The sequence below is a fragment of the Xiphophorus hellerii genome, chromosome 3, assembly GCF_003331165.1.
Source record: "Xiphophorus hellerii strain 12219 chromosome 3, Xiphophorus_hellerii-4.1, whole genome shotgun sequence".
NCBI classification, from domain to species: Eukaryota; Metazoa; Chordata; class Actinopteri; order Cyprinodontiformes; family Poeciliidae; genus Xiphophorus; species Xiphophorus hellerii.
The window spans coordinates 7,050,422-7,067,221 of record NC_045674.1 but is presented as its reverse complement, the minus strand read 5'-3'; the positions used below and the strand labels follow the sequence as shown (position 1 = coordinate 7,067,221).

Sequence of the window (16,800 nt, the reverse complement as noted above, 5' to 3'; positions counted from 1 at the left end):
TTATTATTATTATTTTTAATTAATTTTATTTTCTTTATTTTCCAAAAAAGGAGAGAAAAGGTCCATGGTGGCGTTTGAAAGGAACTTCTTTTATTGCATTGCACAGTGTTGATCATGTTTTAATTATTGATAACTGCCCTTGGGTTTTTATATGATGGACTGTATTGGATTTGCTAACCTTTCGGCTGCGGGCGGGGAGCGTATTTAATCTAACTGGTGGTCTCTCTTGCAGCTCAATGGGTTTAATGATGTAAAAACAGCATTACTAGTGACGGGCTGATCCGTTTTGAGTGTCTGAATCTTAATAAATCCAACAAAATGGTCTCTTGTATGATTCTCTGTGTGGAGATCAGTGGCTCTTCTGGAGATTCTTTTGCTGTATTTGTTCCAATTAAATTATTGTTGATATTGAAAAACAATTAAATATAGGACAAAAGCAATCTGAATACATAAAAATAAATTTTTCTAGAAAATAAAAATAAATCACATACACTCTTTTGACTCCATGTGGAAAAGTAATCCTATCTCATACTTGATGACAGATCTTGTAAACCAACAAGTTAAAAAAAACTTTGGGAAAATAATCTGTGGACTTTTTAAAATAAATTTTGTTTTAGTTCATTAATTCAAATTTATTCAGTTATTAGGTTCTGATGGCCATGGACAGGAAAGATCTCCTGTAGAGGTTTGTCTTACAATAAATTTGAAGAATCCTCTGACTAAAGAAGAAAAAATACACAGAATAAAAATATTTTTCTTCCACTCTATGATGTTAGGGTCCCCCACTCCACCAGAGGGCCCCCAAGAGCAAAACTCTGGCACAGTTAAATTATATGTATATAGCTGAAATAATATAACACTTAAACACCACTCTGTGTTTCAAAATCAAAATAATTTGTTTTAGTTTGCTACTCCTGTAAAGTTAAAAATTAAGAGCCATAATAACACTGGTTTGATGTAAGCTAAATATTAATCATGCTAATAATTAGTCCTGTCATGATAACAAATTTTTCTGGACAACAAATTGTCCCAGAAGTTAATATTGTTGTTTTGACATAATTTTCAGCTAATATAGTGGTAATATGGCATAATAATGTGAGAACAAGATAAATAAGCTTTAAATTCTAATAAACATTTAACACAGCAACTGGAAGACATTTTAAATATCCAAAATAAATAAACAAAACAACAGAAACAACAAGAAGAAAATAATTATGAAGTCTTTATTTAAAAAAAGACTGTAAAGAGGGGCTAGTTTAGACCAAAACACCAGACTGAAGACTTTTATTATCCAGTTTTTGGTAGAAAAGGAGAAAATAGAAAAACAATAAATCATCCAAATGGAAATTATTGATATCGTTTCAATTTATTGTTCAATTAATTTATTACTTACTGCGACAGGCATACTAATAATTACACTTAGAGTAGCCTAGGAATGATAAAGCATCTTGTGTTGACATTTTGGGATGAACGGGCCCCAAATGAAAATCTTCTTAGGGCCCCAAAAAGGTTTGGACCGGCCCTGGACAGCAGCGAAACAAACAGAACCGAAGAGATAAACTATCTACTAAATGAGCCTCCAAGTCAGAAATAAAAGCAAAAGAAAAGTGAGTCAATACTTTTCCAGCACTGTAAAACATAATTTAACTCTACTTTGCACACACAAAAAAGTATTTTTATTTAAACATCACATTTTGTAGTTCAAGGAACTTCTTTCAAATGAAAATTACACTGAAATTAAATCCAAGCACTATTTATTGCCACCACTGGTAAAGTTTTGTATAAAAAACCATTTAAACGAATTAAATCTTTAAGTTAAATTAGCTTTAATGTAGAAAAATATAACTTTTAATTTGAGTACTTGTGTTTTTAAGTGGATCATAGCGTTTTGCTTTATTTAATAATCGGTGACTTTCTGTTTTGTTGTGGATTAAATATTGATGTTAGGGATAATTTCTCTTTGCTGATCTTCAAAATGGAAAAGACATGAAAACATACCACTCAAAAGAAGCACTTAGGTAACAATTATATTCTATTCCAATCAGTTCTTTTGTGGGAAAACCATAACAAAACTTTTCTGCCCTACCATTACAAACATAAACACGTATATTTTGTGAAGCTCTACTGGTATTTCAGCTAAAACCATGTGTTTTGGTCACATGTTGAATATGTTGAAAACATAGTTAAGTTAATTATGGTGAAGAATATGTAATAAAACAGGCCTGTTTCTTTTCTAAAAGTTTCAGGGAATCTTGTTGGAGTGCTTAACAAACTCTGAAATATTACATTTGACATAGAAATTTGGTCGACATGCCAAGGACAGAATTACATCACAACATTTAAAAGCTTACTTCAAAGCAGTTTGACGTCCATCATTTTACCCAGAGACGGATAATTCAGAGCTGGAAAACACTAAAGTCAACCAGCAACCCTCCCAAGAGTTTATTGCATTTAATTGGAATAACTATCTGTAAGAAAAACACACTTAAAAACCTCTTTTGACGTCAGTGTGTCAGTCCGTATGCACACATTTTCCAGTGTCTCGCTGGTTCTCGCTTCTCTCCTCTTCTTGTTTCCATCTTCTTGCCTCTTGACACATTTCCCATCCTCAGAGGCCACATCAGACGAATCATCTTCTCAGCTCCGAATCAGCCAAATCGCATGATAGCCAAGAGTCAAAACGCACTTTTCACAGCCTTGTAAACAGAACACACACACACCAAGCTCTTTACAGCACAGCTCATCTCTAATGTGGATAAAACCTCTTATAGCTTTGATTATGTTCAACCAGACAGAGCAGCGATGCACGGCTGATTGAATAACATTACCCCACAGTCGCCGCATTACGTTATTTGCGGGTTTGCCATCTCATTAGACGGAGTTATTACTTTGGGGGATTGCAGATTGAGCAGCTGATGCCGTTTATTTATACAAACTTACACACTGAAGTTGGACTTGATTTGTCTTTTAAGCCTGCACTGCAAAAACACAAAATCTTACCAAGAATTTTGGGTCTAATTTCTAGTGTAAATATCTTTGAAAACTTGAAATAAGACAAAATTAACTTACAAGTAACTTTTTGGCTTGTTTTAACTTCATTTTGATGAAAAAGTACTTGTTTCATTGGCATATCATTTCACTTATAACACATTTTTCCAGTGTTATAAGTTAATTTATTTTACTTTCCAATAACAAGTACTATTCATTAACATTAAGGAAAAGTTACTTTATAGTTAGTCTTATTTCAAGAGTACTGAGATATTTTCTCTAGAAACTAGATGGGAAGAGCGGCCATTTCGAAAAGCTGCAACTGGGAGTTATTAGAGTTGTACGACGGCGTATTAAGATATGTCATAGAAAAAAGACTATTTCCAAGCACTGTTCAGGTAAAATCACTCAATCAGGTTTATTCATATATTGTGCACAATACAGAGAGCTTGTAGGACAATCAGTGATGAACAAAATCTGGATGCAAAGCTCTGCCAGGCAGAGACAACACATGAGTTTTATACCAAGGATAAAGAATTAAGAACAAAGGGCGAGACAGTCTGGTTCTGATGCAGCTGTAGAAAACAACTTCCAAGCTTCTACATGTAACCCAAATAGTTCTCTTGGTGAGAGTTCATAAGCATTTCATATAACATGACTAGCAGATGTGATCTTATTGTAATCTTTCCATCACAGATAGAAGAAAAGAAAAGGAGGAGTAAATTTCCACCAAAACACTTGGAAGTTTTGAGATTAATCTCAGAAATTTTTAGATTAGTCTCAGAAATTTTCTAGAAAAAGTAAAAAATTTTCAGCTTTTGAAACTCCGTAATCTCCATATATTTTCTAAAACAATTCTGAGATTAATCTCAAAATTTCTGACATTTTTGACTTTTCAAACTCAGAAATTTAAAAAAATTTTCTGGAAAAAATTTTTCTAGCAAATTTTTAACTTTTTAAAGTCAGATATTTCCACATTTTGTCTGGAAAATTTCTGAGAATAATCTCAAAATTTCTTGTTTTTTAGGTTCATTCCTCTGTGTACAGTGGTTAGATCATGTCTTCTTTACTCCCTTGTATTAGCTTCTCACTTATTTTTGTGTTATAATTGTGCTTTTTGTTTATTTTCTGGAGTTAGTTTTGTACTCTTTGTGTTTTCTGGATTAATTAGTCTTCTCTATTTTGCACAAAATTATTTTTATTTATTGAGATTTGTAGTCTGTTGAGTTCTACCTATTTCGTTTTAGGACGTCTGTCACTTTAAATCCAAATAATCTGTTGCTCGCCACGCCCACCAACTCAACGTTTACACTCACATGTGAAAATGGCTGCGAACAGATGCTCAATTATACAACTGTACATCTTTTAAAAGCATCAGTGGAGCCTCCTGCACAACCAACAAGAATGCCGGATGATAAGTCAACAACACAACACTTGTCTTTTACTGCAGTGATTCTACAGCACATACAAAACCAGCTGCAAATGTGCCTGAGCTTAGTTGAGGTTGCTAGGTGATGGGCTGGGCTTGGTTGGGGTTGCTAGGTGATGGGCTGGGCTTAGTTGAGGTTGCTAGGTGATGGGCTGGGCTTGGTTGGGGTTGCTAGGTAACGACGCAGTTCCACTCAAATGTGACAGAACAATCTGAGGGTTTTTGAAACAGCTCATTTCCAGACACCAAAAATATAAACTTATTGCCAAAAACGACTGAGTGGTTTTTGTTTTTAAAAGCAGTTGAGACCCAAATAAAGGTACAAAATGTGAATATTTCTCTACATCATGAATAAATATGACAAATTTACAGATTCGTTTGTTCTAAATGTTTCTGTGAGATTATGATAGGGTTAGGGTTTAATAGTGGGCATTTAACAAATCCATCAACGCTAATAATCAAGCTCAGACAAATTTAAAAATAAATCCAAGCATCTTTCACTCCATCTGCCGTTTCAAAAACTGAAATATGTGGATAACAAGAAACACTTAAGTTTTTTAAAACTGAAAAAAGAAAAAAAGAAACGACAGAAGTACTGAGGCGTCAGACTCACTTGGTGCTAAAAGAATTTTTTTTTTAAGACACTTTTCTGCCAGCTGACCAACCTTTTCTTAAGCACGCTGCACTCCGCTTATAGATTGGCTTTTGATCGGCAGATAGCCACATCCCAGGCTGTGCCGTGGTCTGTAATTTTATCTATAGAGGAAAAACATCAGAGTGTGTCTCCTCTGAAGATATCACAGTCTTTAAAAGTGAGCTTAGCTGTTGACCTTTCCCTGGTTTCCGTGGTAACGGAACCGTTTTTCTTTTCCCTTCAGCTGCACAGGATGCGCCATTCCTCTGATCTCTACAAACTGTTCAAATTAGAAGTAAATATCCGGTAAATTGTGAAAATAAACACAAGTTTTGATAGAGAATTGCAAATCTATGAGTAGCTGATTAACTTTTTCTGCTTTTTAGTTTCCCTTCATTGCCACAAACTTTCCAACAATTTTACTTTGGTTCAATTCAGTTTATTTCCTTTAACTCCAAATTATTCACAACAGGTCATCTCAATGCACTTTACACAAAAAAATTGTTTATTTAGCTTTAATTCAGTTTTTAATTTATGTGATAAGTAGCACATAATTGTAAAATGAACAGAAAAAAATGTGTGATTTTCTAACTATTCTGTGACAATATATTTCTATTATTGTAATTGAGTGATAAAATCCAACAGTTTTCCTTCAGAAGTCAACAAAATAATAAACAGAATCCACTTTTGTGATCTGTTAGGGAACATTAAGAACAAACAGCATCATGAAAACAGTAAGAGTTACGTTTTAAATGAATACATTTGTAGTTGTGATGAGACAAAATGTGACTTTTGGGTTTTTCTGGACGGAAATGTTTTTGTTGAGCTGTGCCTGTGTCTGTCATAGCCAGAACTAGAGAAAACTGATTCCTTTAAAAGTTTTTGTCTGAATTCCTGGGTTGGAAACTATTTACGATTCATTCAAACGTGGGAATTTGACCAATTGTAAGACACAACTGAATACATTTCATTGCCTTTCCTTCAGCAGAGCAATAAATTATGTCAGTGCTGAGAAACACCAAAAACTGCATTTCTGGTTTTAATTTGTCATCTTGCCTTTCAAATGGAAAGCAGCAGGGGGGATTTTCCTGTGTGGAGTCTTATGCAAATTTATGCAGTGCATTAAAAACAAGGTTTTATATTTCCAAAGCTGTGCTTGGCTTTGGATTTAATTTATTTTACTTTTATTTCAGAACATCTGACAGTAAATATATGACACATACTTTGACAGAAATGTCACCAGTTCAATCTATCATTCACCAGGAACGGTATTTGTTAAACATGTTTTCAGAACCTGTCAAATATTCCACAGTTTATGTTTCTGGCTCATTCTGTTATTTTTTCCACCTAATACATCCATTTAACATGAACCTTTGTGCCAAAGTTCAACTCGGTTGTTTATAAATTTATTAAGACTGAAAAATGTATTTTACATAAACATTCAAACCCTTCACTCATTACTTTTCTTAATTAGTTGCAAGCTTGAAAAGACCTTTTCTTTCGACGTTTGTTATTCTTCTTGGCAGAAAACTAAACCAAGTTGGTTTGGGAGCGTCGGCGCTCCAGCCATGAGTCATTCAAGTCGGTCCATGAGCTTTTTCCTCATGTTGACACTGAGATGAACGAAGTGCATGCTGACATATAAACAGGTTGTCAAAGGCAGTGTTTTCCAAAGTGAGGGCCGCCAGGGGGCGTTACGGGCCAGTTAGACGGAAGATGAGAAGAAGAAAATGCGAAAATAAGAAAAATAATGTAATACATGGTTAAATTATATATATTTTTTTATCACATTTGTTTTTAATCGGTTAAAATAAGTTATTAAAATATTATTTACCACGCTAATCTCTCTGATTGGCTGCCGGTTAAATTTATCCAATTGCTTTTCTCCTCCAACTAGCTAGCATACCCATCACACGTTAGCATAGCTAGCAACGGCTTGGCCGGTTCTTAGAAAGGTTTCAGAGGAAAATTATTTCGAAATAGTTTTCATTATGGGACAGAAAAGCACAAAACGTTTAATAAAATGCCGTATTATTATGTATTTATTTTGAAATCTCTAGAATCTGTGGAACGTGACCATCAATGATTAGCCGTTGGTTAACCAAGTGTCACCATGTAGTCATGTAAAACAGAAAAAAGACTGAAGCAATCATCCAGCAGACCTGCTGTGAAGAAGCACTAAGAAACAAAATCCAAGAACTTTAGAAAATAAAATGTGATTTGATAAATATAAAATATTACATGCTTTCCTGCAGTACAAAAAGGTATTTTGATGGACAACTATATAAATATTTTACTCCACTAAGGTAGCCCTTTGTCGCTGTTTCAATATCTTTGAGTGACTTGTGAAGCGCTTTGTTAATGTTTTTTTTATTATCAGGTAGTGTATTATGACATAAACACCGGAATAATAATAAAATTGTCCACTGCATAACTCATGGCCAGCTAAATCAGAAGATATGAAGCATCATTTATGATAAACAAATGTAATAACTATTGAATAGTGAATAAAAGTGAGACATGCTAATGTTGATGTTTCTTTACGTATTTTGTAACATTAACCCCAGCCAGAAACCAATGAGTTTTGGGGGACTATCTCAACAAAAAGTTTGGAAACCCCTGGTCAAGATTTATTGAAATAGACAGATTCCAGACAATGTTTATGTGCAGAGATACGGTCAGGAATCGGTTTCCTCGGTCCGGGCTGAGGGGAGCATAAAGACGTCGTCTTCAGCATAGGAAGGCAGGTCAGGTTTAGCAAAGAACACCTGGAAGTCTTCGAGGTTTAAGCAGTTCTTTCAGAGTGGATTAAGCTGCAAGACAGAAAGTAGATGCAGGAGGCCTTTGTTTATAGGACGATGAGTGACCAGAAATCAAGCAGAGAACTGGGAACAGATGGAAAGAGAAAGAAACGACCCCATTCACATCAGATCATAACGGAATTGTTTAAATCAGATATTTGATTAACTATAACCATTTCTGTTGATTCAAATAAGATGTGTACAGTGTAGAACTGATTCTTAATTTCACTAAATGAGTTTCAACCCACATTCCAGGTGAGGGCAGCAGTGGACCATAAGTAAACCATTATCACTTGTGGTATGTCAGCCCCTGTCTCTAAATGACACATCTGAAGTTTAAGTCAAACATTTTGGAAATATTAAGTGCAATACCTATTGACCATCATTTAGCTTTGAAATTCTACTGTGGTGCTGTGAAAGAAGACTTTATCCAAGGCTGAAACAATTAATCGGAATAATTGGGATTAAATATAGCAGAAGAATTTAAATTAAACCATTATGCATATTGATTTTGAAAAACTTTAGAATATGAGCTCTTTTCTTAAATCTTCATTGTGCTAAGATCATGTAAGTTTTTCTTACATCGATGAAAACTCAACATTACATATGGCCGGTTAGCTCAGCTGGTCAGAGTGTGGTGCTAATAACGCCAAGGTCATGGGTTTAATCCCCGTACTGGCCAATTGAAACCTAAACTCTTCAGAAAATCAACACTTAAGCGATTACTGAAATAATCATTTAATTTAGTAATTGATTGATCATTAACTGGAATATACAGATTCAAAAAAGGCAATTTGTTGAAAGAACACCACACTCACAGTAGTTAAGCCAATAATAAACATTATCTAAAAAAGGAACTGAATTGGTTATTTTCATTGTTTATTTTTTACTCTTGTATATAAAAGGCTTAAATGATTAAATAAAAAATCTGTACAATCCACCAAATTCTTTTATCAGATTAATCTATTAATAATCAGAATAATAACTAAAATTATTCAATCTTCCATTACTTAATTAAAAAGTAAATATTTCCAATCATTAAATTAATATCAGATAAAAATAACCTGACCAAATGTAAATAAAGTGGGTTTAAAATGATCATCCAAACCATCCTAAATAAATAAATCAATACACCCCACAAACCAAAGTTGCAGTATGCAACTTTTATCAAAAATATTTTTGAACATATTTGTTGAAACTGTATCTATATTGTTATTGTATGGTATGAGACAGATAATCTGTTTTTTAAAAATTAAGCTCTTCTGTCTTCTCCCAGTACTATCCAGAAACAACAAATCACAGCCAGGAGGCGGATCTTAGCGCTGTCAATTACCCTCTGTGTGGCGCTGCTCATCCCCTTTCCACCTTCCGCGCTTACGATACAGCTAGCACAGCCTCTCATGAAATCTCAAGCTAATTAGCACGACCTCCGATGACAGATAAACAGTTTTCGTGAAACGGTAAGTTGTTTCTCCGCCATTAGAATATTTAGCAGCAGGTACATGAATTGATTGACAGCGCTAACACCCTCCACCTGACTCAGATTGGTTGTTATTGTTGAGGAGCGGTGAATTTCTTCAGACGGCAATAGTAGCTCAGACAGGAGGTGGAAGAAATCAATCTTTTCACAGATTATCTGCTTATATTATACTGTCACAACATGGAAACACATTTTAAAAATATGTAGAAAACATATTTTTTAAAAAGTTGCATACTGCACCTTTAACTGTGATTACAGATTTAAAAAAGGTTAAGTTTAAGATGACACCAACAAAAATACATGTTTAAATTAAATGATACTATTAGTAATTTAAATTTTCTGTTAGACCTGCTAAAATCTTGCATTCTGAAATTTACGGTAAAATATATGAGAACCTTTAGACTCGATTCTCCTGGAAATATAACACCTGTACAACCTGAGTGGGTGACAAAGAGGAGCTCTGTGGATTTCAATAGGCATCATACACACTGTGATAAACCTTATGAACTCATGAAGTGACGCGGCTGCGGTTCGTCGCTGTGGCAACTGCTTCCTCTTTAGCCTGCAGGTAGATTTGGATGAAGCAAAAAAGGAAAGAAATTACCCAGCCTGAAGATGAGGAGTTGAAGCGCTGCTGCAGGGAGCCCCGGTCATCACCGGAACGCTGCACATCATAACACCATGGCGGACGTAACGGATATATTCTCAGTTATCTGTGATGAGGCTGTCATCACGGCGAGGTCCCAGGGTTACCTGTGACAGCCAGGACAGGTGACGCACGCCACCGGCTACGGAGATTAGAGCGGCCGTGACTTTCAGGAGGTCCAACCTTGTGCTCTACGTCAACACATCAAACGCAGGCAGCAAGTCGTGGCTTTGATATGACCCGTCTCATGACATTTCTGTCTATTAATGGATAACTGTGAAGAGGCCGACTGCTTTTCTCCTTTCTGTCGAGCTGCTGCTCTCTGTGTGAGGAACAATGAGTCAGAGCAGGACTTTCACATGGCTGCAGTGGTGCACAAATGTAATTAAAGTCCTGGCAGCATCATTAGCATTGTGTTTGAGCTAAGTGATATCTGATAACCACAGTGTTAACACACCACAGCAATGACTACATTAAATCAAAGCTTTATGAAAACACGTCATGTTACTGCTTACAGAAACCTGTAAAACAGCCACTTTAATGCCAGAGTTGCCTTGGGAATGTTACAAATATGTATTACTGCTCTGTGGTTTTCTATTTTATTATGGGAACATATACTAATGATGTTTTATAACACATGTTGATGTGCTATAGGGCCACAGAAACTGAATCCATTGTTTGATTCTCTATTTACTCTACTTTCCCTCTATCTATGGGACAGTGAAGTAAATCTAAGTAATTTATTTAGCTTAGTCATATTGTGAGTCATTCAAAAGTGAACCAGCTGGTCTGCTGATGGTTAACTTTAAACACTTTTGACCTAAAGGAACTGAACCGGTGCCGCCCATTCTTCTAATGTTGCACTTAGTTTCTACAACAGTGTATATATTCAATTTATAATAAAAGCAGTCTCAAGGCTCAGATCCGCAAGACAAAGAGATCCAGTGTATTCTAATAAAATATCATAGACAGATTAAAATTCAGTTATTCTAGTCATTGAAACAGTGCTGTAAAAAAATGTACAAAATTATATAAATAGATACAATAAATGAATACAAAAACAAAATCTAACTTTGGAATGCTGGGCTCCCTGGGGTTGCTAGGTAACGGGGCTGGTCTTGGCTGGGGTTGCTAGGTAACGGAGCAGTGCCTGTCAGTTGTGACGTCACATTCTGGAGGTTTTTGAAACATTTCATTTTCCAGACACCAAAAAGCCTTAATATTTTGTCCCCAAAAAAAGCTGTCTTTTTTGGGGGGCAAAATAAGATTTTTTGGGGCAAAAGAAGATTGCTTCTAAAAACACTGTTTTTAGAAGCAATTGAGACCGGCATAAAATGCACATTTTGTACATTATCACCAAAAAAATAGGTTTATTTTTGTAAATGTTGAACCATATCTTTGGGCGTACCATAAATACCTGGGTATTTATTCTTAAAATAACACTTTGTTTTTGACTTGAGGTTGAAAATCTTAGAAACCGACTCCCAAATGGAGAAAAACAGAAGAAACAAACCAGGAGTTGTATCACCAAGAGCCACTGGGACCATGATCAATACAGTCTATTTCGCTTGACTTCGAGCTCTGTGTTTTTATTACCAAACTCAGGGCTTCATATCAATCAGTGTTGGATAGTGGCCACAGATTTGTTTTAGGTGTTATGACAGTAAATAATTGCACCACTTACTGGAATGGATTCTTAAAACCAGAATACAGAGAAACAACTTCAGGCTTTCTAAGTGGAAAAAAGGTTTTCGCTCTCATCCCAACAAGTGTGGATATAAACTGTTTTGATAAGCTGAAGTTCACAGCAGATAGATGGTGACAGGAAGAAGTATTTTAAAACCAAGGTCTTATCTTTATCCAAACATTTTCCAATGATTACTTTTCACAGATGGACCTGCTTAATAAATGGAGTGGTGTGAAAGGGATTGCTCTGGTGTCGTGGTTTAAATCGCTGGTAAAAGCTTTCTTGACTTTCTTGAATGGGTCAGTCAGTGACCCATTCATTCACTGACTGAATGGGTCAGTGTCAAACTTGATTTTGACACGTCAGGTCTGGTAATTAGAGGTGAAAAAAAAGGAATATAAAAATGAAAGCTCAGTGCAGTTTTATATTTTGACACATCTACACTGAAAAAACAAGATCTTACCAAGTTTCTAGTGCAAATATCTTAGTACATTGGAAATAAGGCAAAGCTAACTAACAAGTTACTTTTCAGCAAGCTGTAGGAGCCTGTTTTAAGTCAATAATTCCTTCATATTGATGAAAAAGTCCTAGTTTCATCAGCAGATTATTTAACAAGACATTGTTCCCATGTTATAAATGAAATAATCTGCCACTAAAACTAGTACTTTTCCATAAATATTAATGAATTATTGACTTAAAATGAGCTCCTACATCTTGCTGCAGTTTTTTTTTTTTTTAGTTTTTCACATAAGAAATGCCTATGGTCACTAACAGGGCTGATCAATAACAACATATATCTCAATAGACATGTGATCAATATCAATAGTTAATACATCTGATAGAATATTCAATAATGTCACTGAACTCCAATCCAGAACCGCACAAGACAAACTTCAGCCGCTCAACAAGATTGGTGGGATCAACTAACTCACTTGCTCTTTGGTTACCTAGCAACAACTTGTGAAGTAACTTTTGGTTACCCAGCAACACCCTGTTGAGTAACTTGCGCAGCAGCAGTTTAAAGGAACATATTTTTTAATAAAAGTTACATAACCCAGCTTTAAAGCAACAGTACGCAACTTTCATAAAAACATGTTTTAATATATTTGTTAAAACTGTCTATATCAGTGTGGGTCATGCCATTGCCGGGGAGGTGGGCGCCGTGCGGGAAGCAGTATGGATAAACACCCCCCCAAAAAAACAGTTACATGTAGCATATCTGTAAAGATAACAGTATACTATATTTTAAATCAATGTAAATGGATTGTGACCAATAAGGTCAAAGGGCTCATTTTCTCAGAAGATAGATGCGACTCATGAAGGAGCAGACAGAGACTAGAAGGTTGCAGTTGCGAGTGCCTTGTATGTATAGTAACAAAAATTATAAACATATTTACAACATCAGTGAAAACATCCAAATGGCCATATAAAATGTGCAAAAGAGAAAAAAACCCAAAACAACAAACAAAAAAGGAACAAAATTAATCAATCCCACAGTTCCATAATTAATGAACCCACACCCTTCAGTTCATCCACCCCAAACTGGGGTTGGTTAGAGCCGGTCCCAAGCAAGTTAATCATAAAGTGCTTGGTGAAGTGCAGGTCATGGGCTGACAGCTCAGAGTGGGGACAAAATTGTTTGTTGGCTGCAAGGAGCTTCCTACCAGCCTGGCAGGAGAAGCAGAAGTCTTCGCACACCAACAGATGCAATCGGCCTGGACCTTCAGCTCACCATCAAACCTGGCCTGAATAATAAAACAGGACCATTTTTTTCAATAAATAGATAATCAAATCATTCTAATGTGCACACAAAATCAATAAATGGCACTCTTTGCACTATAAATAATTTCCAAACAATAATTTTCAGTCAATATGCATATAATATAATATAATATTATAATATGCATCTGCAGCTCAACTGACCTGCAGCTCTGCTCCTCCCAACGCGTCCTAACCTTTCATACCTCCCCGCTCCAGCTAATATAGCTAGCAGATACGCTGCGGTAGAGCATGTAACCCTGATACTGAACAGCGATTGGCTGTTCGGTAGTCTCGCGAGAATCGCTGACATTATATTAAAACTATCGCAAGATTTGATAGATAAAGGGGATAAAGAGTGGAAAAACCGGAGAATGAGGGAATGGAAGTTAAAATCAGAAGAAGAAAAATCTTTGGGAACTATTGGTCTATATGTTGTGACAGTATAACATAATAGAGATAATCTGGAAAAAAATAGAAAATCAAGATTATCTGCCTTCTCCCAGTGCTAACTACAAACAACCAATCAGAGCCAGGAGGCGGGGCTTAGCGCTGTCAATCATGCTTTTCAGTTCTGTTCGAGGGGTATCTTAATGAGGCTAATAAAATTAAACTCAGTTTTCAGATCTTTTTCACACGTGAAAAGGTTTTTTGGATATATATTTTACCAAATTATATAATCAAATGAAATCAGCATTTTGTGTTTGTTCAAAATCTTTTTGACGTCCAGTACATAATAAATCTTTAAGGGGGCAATTATTTTTTCACAACACTGTATATTAAAAGAAAAAAATTGCTGAAGCTTCTTTCTGTCTCAGACTATAGATTATATTTTCCTGTCCACCTTATGTAACAGTTGGACACTTAATAGCCGCAGAGCAAATAAAACCCAGAACTGTTGGTACGGCTCTCTGCAAGTCGAAGAGCCTGAAATAATGTTTAATAAACCTGATCCGAAACTTTTCACTCTGCAGGGCTCCACAAAGGTTATAATAAAAAATTGCGATGTAGCAGTAGTCATTCACTCACTTCTCCCGGCTCCTTTACTCACATCTTCCCACCATATGGCCCAAATTAAAAGTGCTAATGTCTCCTACCGGGTTGCTTTGTGCTTTCTTGAGCTGAATTGCAGCAGGATAAGTGCATATACTATCTGAAATATTAGCAGTAATTGTCAGGGAAGCTCTGCTTCTACCTGGTTTCCCTGTCCTCAAAATTTATAACCTCCTCTTGCGTTCAGACACAAGCGCCCATGGCCAGACTCAGTCTGCGTGTGTTTATAGCTTTGTGTTTTCCATCAGGGTCAAAGTGTCCGTCTCACTTGACTGACATCTGTTCCGGCCAATAATTAATGGCTCAATAATTGATGTGCTTGTCATAAAGGCGATTGCAGGGGACAGGAGAGGATCGAGCGCTGCATGCTAATAAGAGGTGACCTAACAGTCTCTGCAGTTGGGTTACAATAGTCTTGGATTTTTTTATTACACTGCAAAAACGCAAAATCCTACCAAGTGTTTTTATTCTATTCTGGTGGAAATATGTTAATACGTTTGAAATAAAACACAACTGACTTACAAGTAACATTTCAGCAAGATAAAGGATCTTGTTTTAAGTCAGTAATTTCTTAAGATTAATAAAATAGTACTAATTCCAGAATATTTAGTATTTAACAAGACAATTTTCCAACATTTTAAGTGAAAGAATCTGCCACTGAAACTAAAACTTTTTTATCAATATTAAGGATTATTAACTTAATACAAGCTCCTATATCTTGCTAAAAAAAATTACTTGTAAGTTAGTTCTGTCTTATTTCAAGTGAACGAAGATATTTGCACTAAAAACTGGGACAAAAACTCAGTCATCATGGCAAAAACACAAAATCTTACCAAGTATTTCAGGTCTAATTTTTTAGTGCTAATATCTTAGTACACTTGAAATGAAACAAAACTAACTAACAAGTAAGTTTTCAGCAACATATATGAGCTTGTTTTGAGTCAATAATTCTTATTTATTTGAAAAATACTTGTTCAGATTATTTCACTTATAACATGGAAAAAAATGTCATGTTATAAGTGAACTATACGTTTTTATCATTATTAATTAATTAACTCAAAACAAGCTCACATATTTGCCGAAAAGTTAATTTTGTTCAAGTGAACTGAGACACTAGAAACTAGAACAAAATATTTGGTAAGATTTTGTCTTTTTTCAGTGTTTAGTTTAGTTTTGTTGTGACTTTTTGTCTAATTCAGTTAGTTTTAATTCATTTTTAGAATGTTTTTGTTAGTTAAATATTGTTTAGTTTCAGCTTAGTTTTTATTAGTTACAATAGTAATTTTAGATGCATCGTGTTGTTATTATGCGTAATGAATACCCAGCAGAATTTAACATTTTCAAAAAAATTTATTCATGTTCAACAACCAACGGAATTTTGCTGCCGCCATTTTGTGGACGTTGTGCCACTAGGGGGAGTGCCGTAATTTGCCAACAGCTGACGTAAACTGCTTGTGTTGGGGGAAAAACATAAATCAATTTCACATCAGTCTGAACGGCTAGTAAATCGATTCAAAAGCACAAAAACGAAGGATGTTATAGCTCTAATTTCACACAATATAGTTCTAGTTAGTTATAGTTTTTTTTTTCACATTACCATTTTTATTTATTCCGATTAACATAAATGTTTTCTCAATTTTAGTTTTTATTGCTCACGTCACAAAGAAAAGAGAGATTTTTCATACATTTCTAACACAATGTGCAGAACAGAAAATGTTTGAATTATTTAAAAGTCTTAGGTTTTTGCTTTTCAGGTGGAGAGAAAGGTTTCAGTGAGTGGGAGAAAAAGGTGCATTTTCATAATCCGTTTTTTTCTTTGTTTTGAGAATAATACATTTTTCATGAAAGTGTCATTCTAACACTTTGACTCATGAGCCTCATTTTATTCAGAAGAGCTTATTCAGTAAAGGAGACAGTAGCATCAATCATGCAGCCAGATGGAGCAAAACAACAACTTTGATCTGATCAATTCAATAGTTAAAACCTAAACCTACATATTATATATGTATATATAGGGACCTAGGCCTTTCTTTTTCTTCACTGTCTGATATCAAATCACTAAAACTTTTCAGGATTATTAAAATTACTCCTGTTTCTATCTTTAGATTTCTTTGGTAATCTACACTACTGCATATTCACGGTTCCACATTCCTCTTAATTGATTTGTTTTTCGTTTTAATGCCTCATCTTATTACTACTATTATTATTCTCTTTACTTAATTACAATTAATTATCCTAATTATTATTAAATAAATTGAAATAAGCTGCTGCTGGCCACTCCTCCCAACTCAACGTTTATAATTACACAACCATAGATCACTGAA

General features: G+C 35.1%; 1 protein-coding gene and 1 non-coding gene across 2 annotated transcripts in view; both read left to right on the top strand.

Moving 5' to 3' along the window:
* The window catches only part of rab5ab (RAB5A, member RAS oncogene family, b), a 15,054-nt gene extending 14,731 nt beyond the window's left edge, over positions 1–323 (top strand). The window contains exon 6 of the mRNA XM_032558493.1: positions 1–323. This exon is cut by the window's left edge and continues 1,074 nt beyond it. The gene's annotated coding sequence lies outside the window, so the exon portion shown is untranslated.
* Positions 324–8,460: 8,137 nt separating this feature from the next.
* trnai-aau (transfer RNA isoleucine (anticodon AAU)) lies at positions 8,461–8,534 on the top strand. Its single transcript has one exon. It is a non-coding gene; the product is annotated as a tRNA-Ile (tRNA).
* The last annotated feature ends 8,266 nt before the right edge of the window (positions 8,535–16,800 follow it).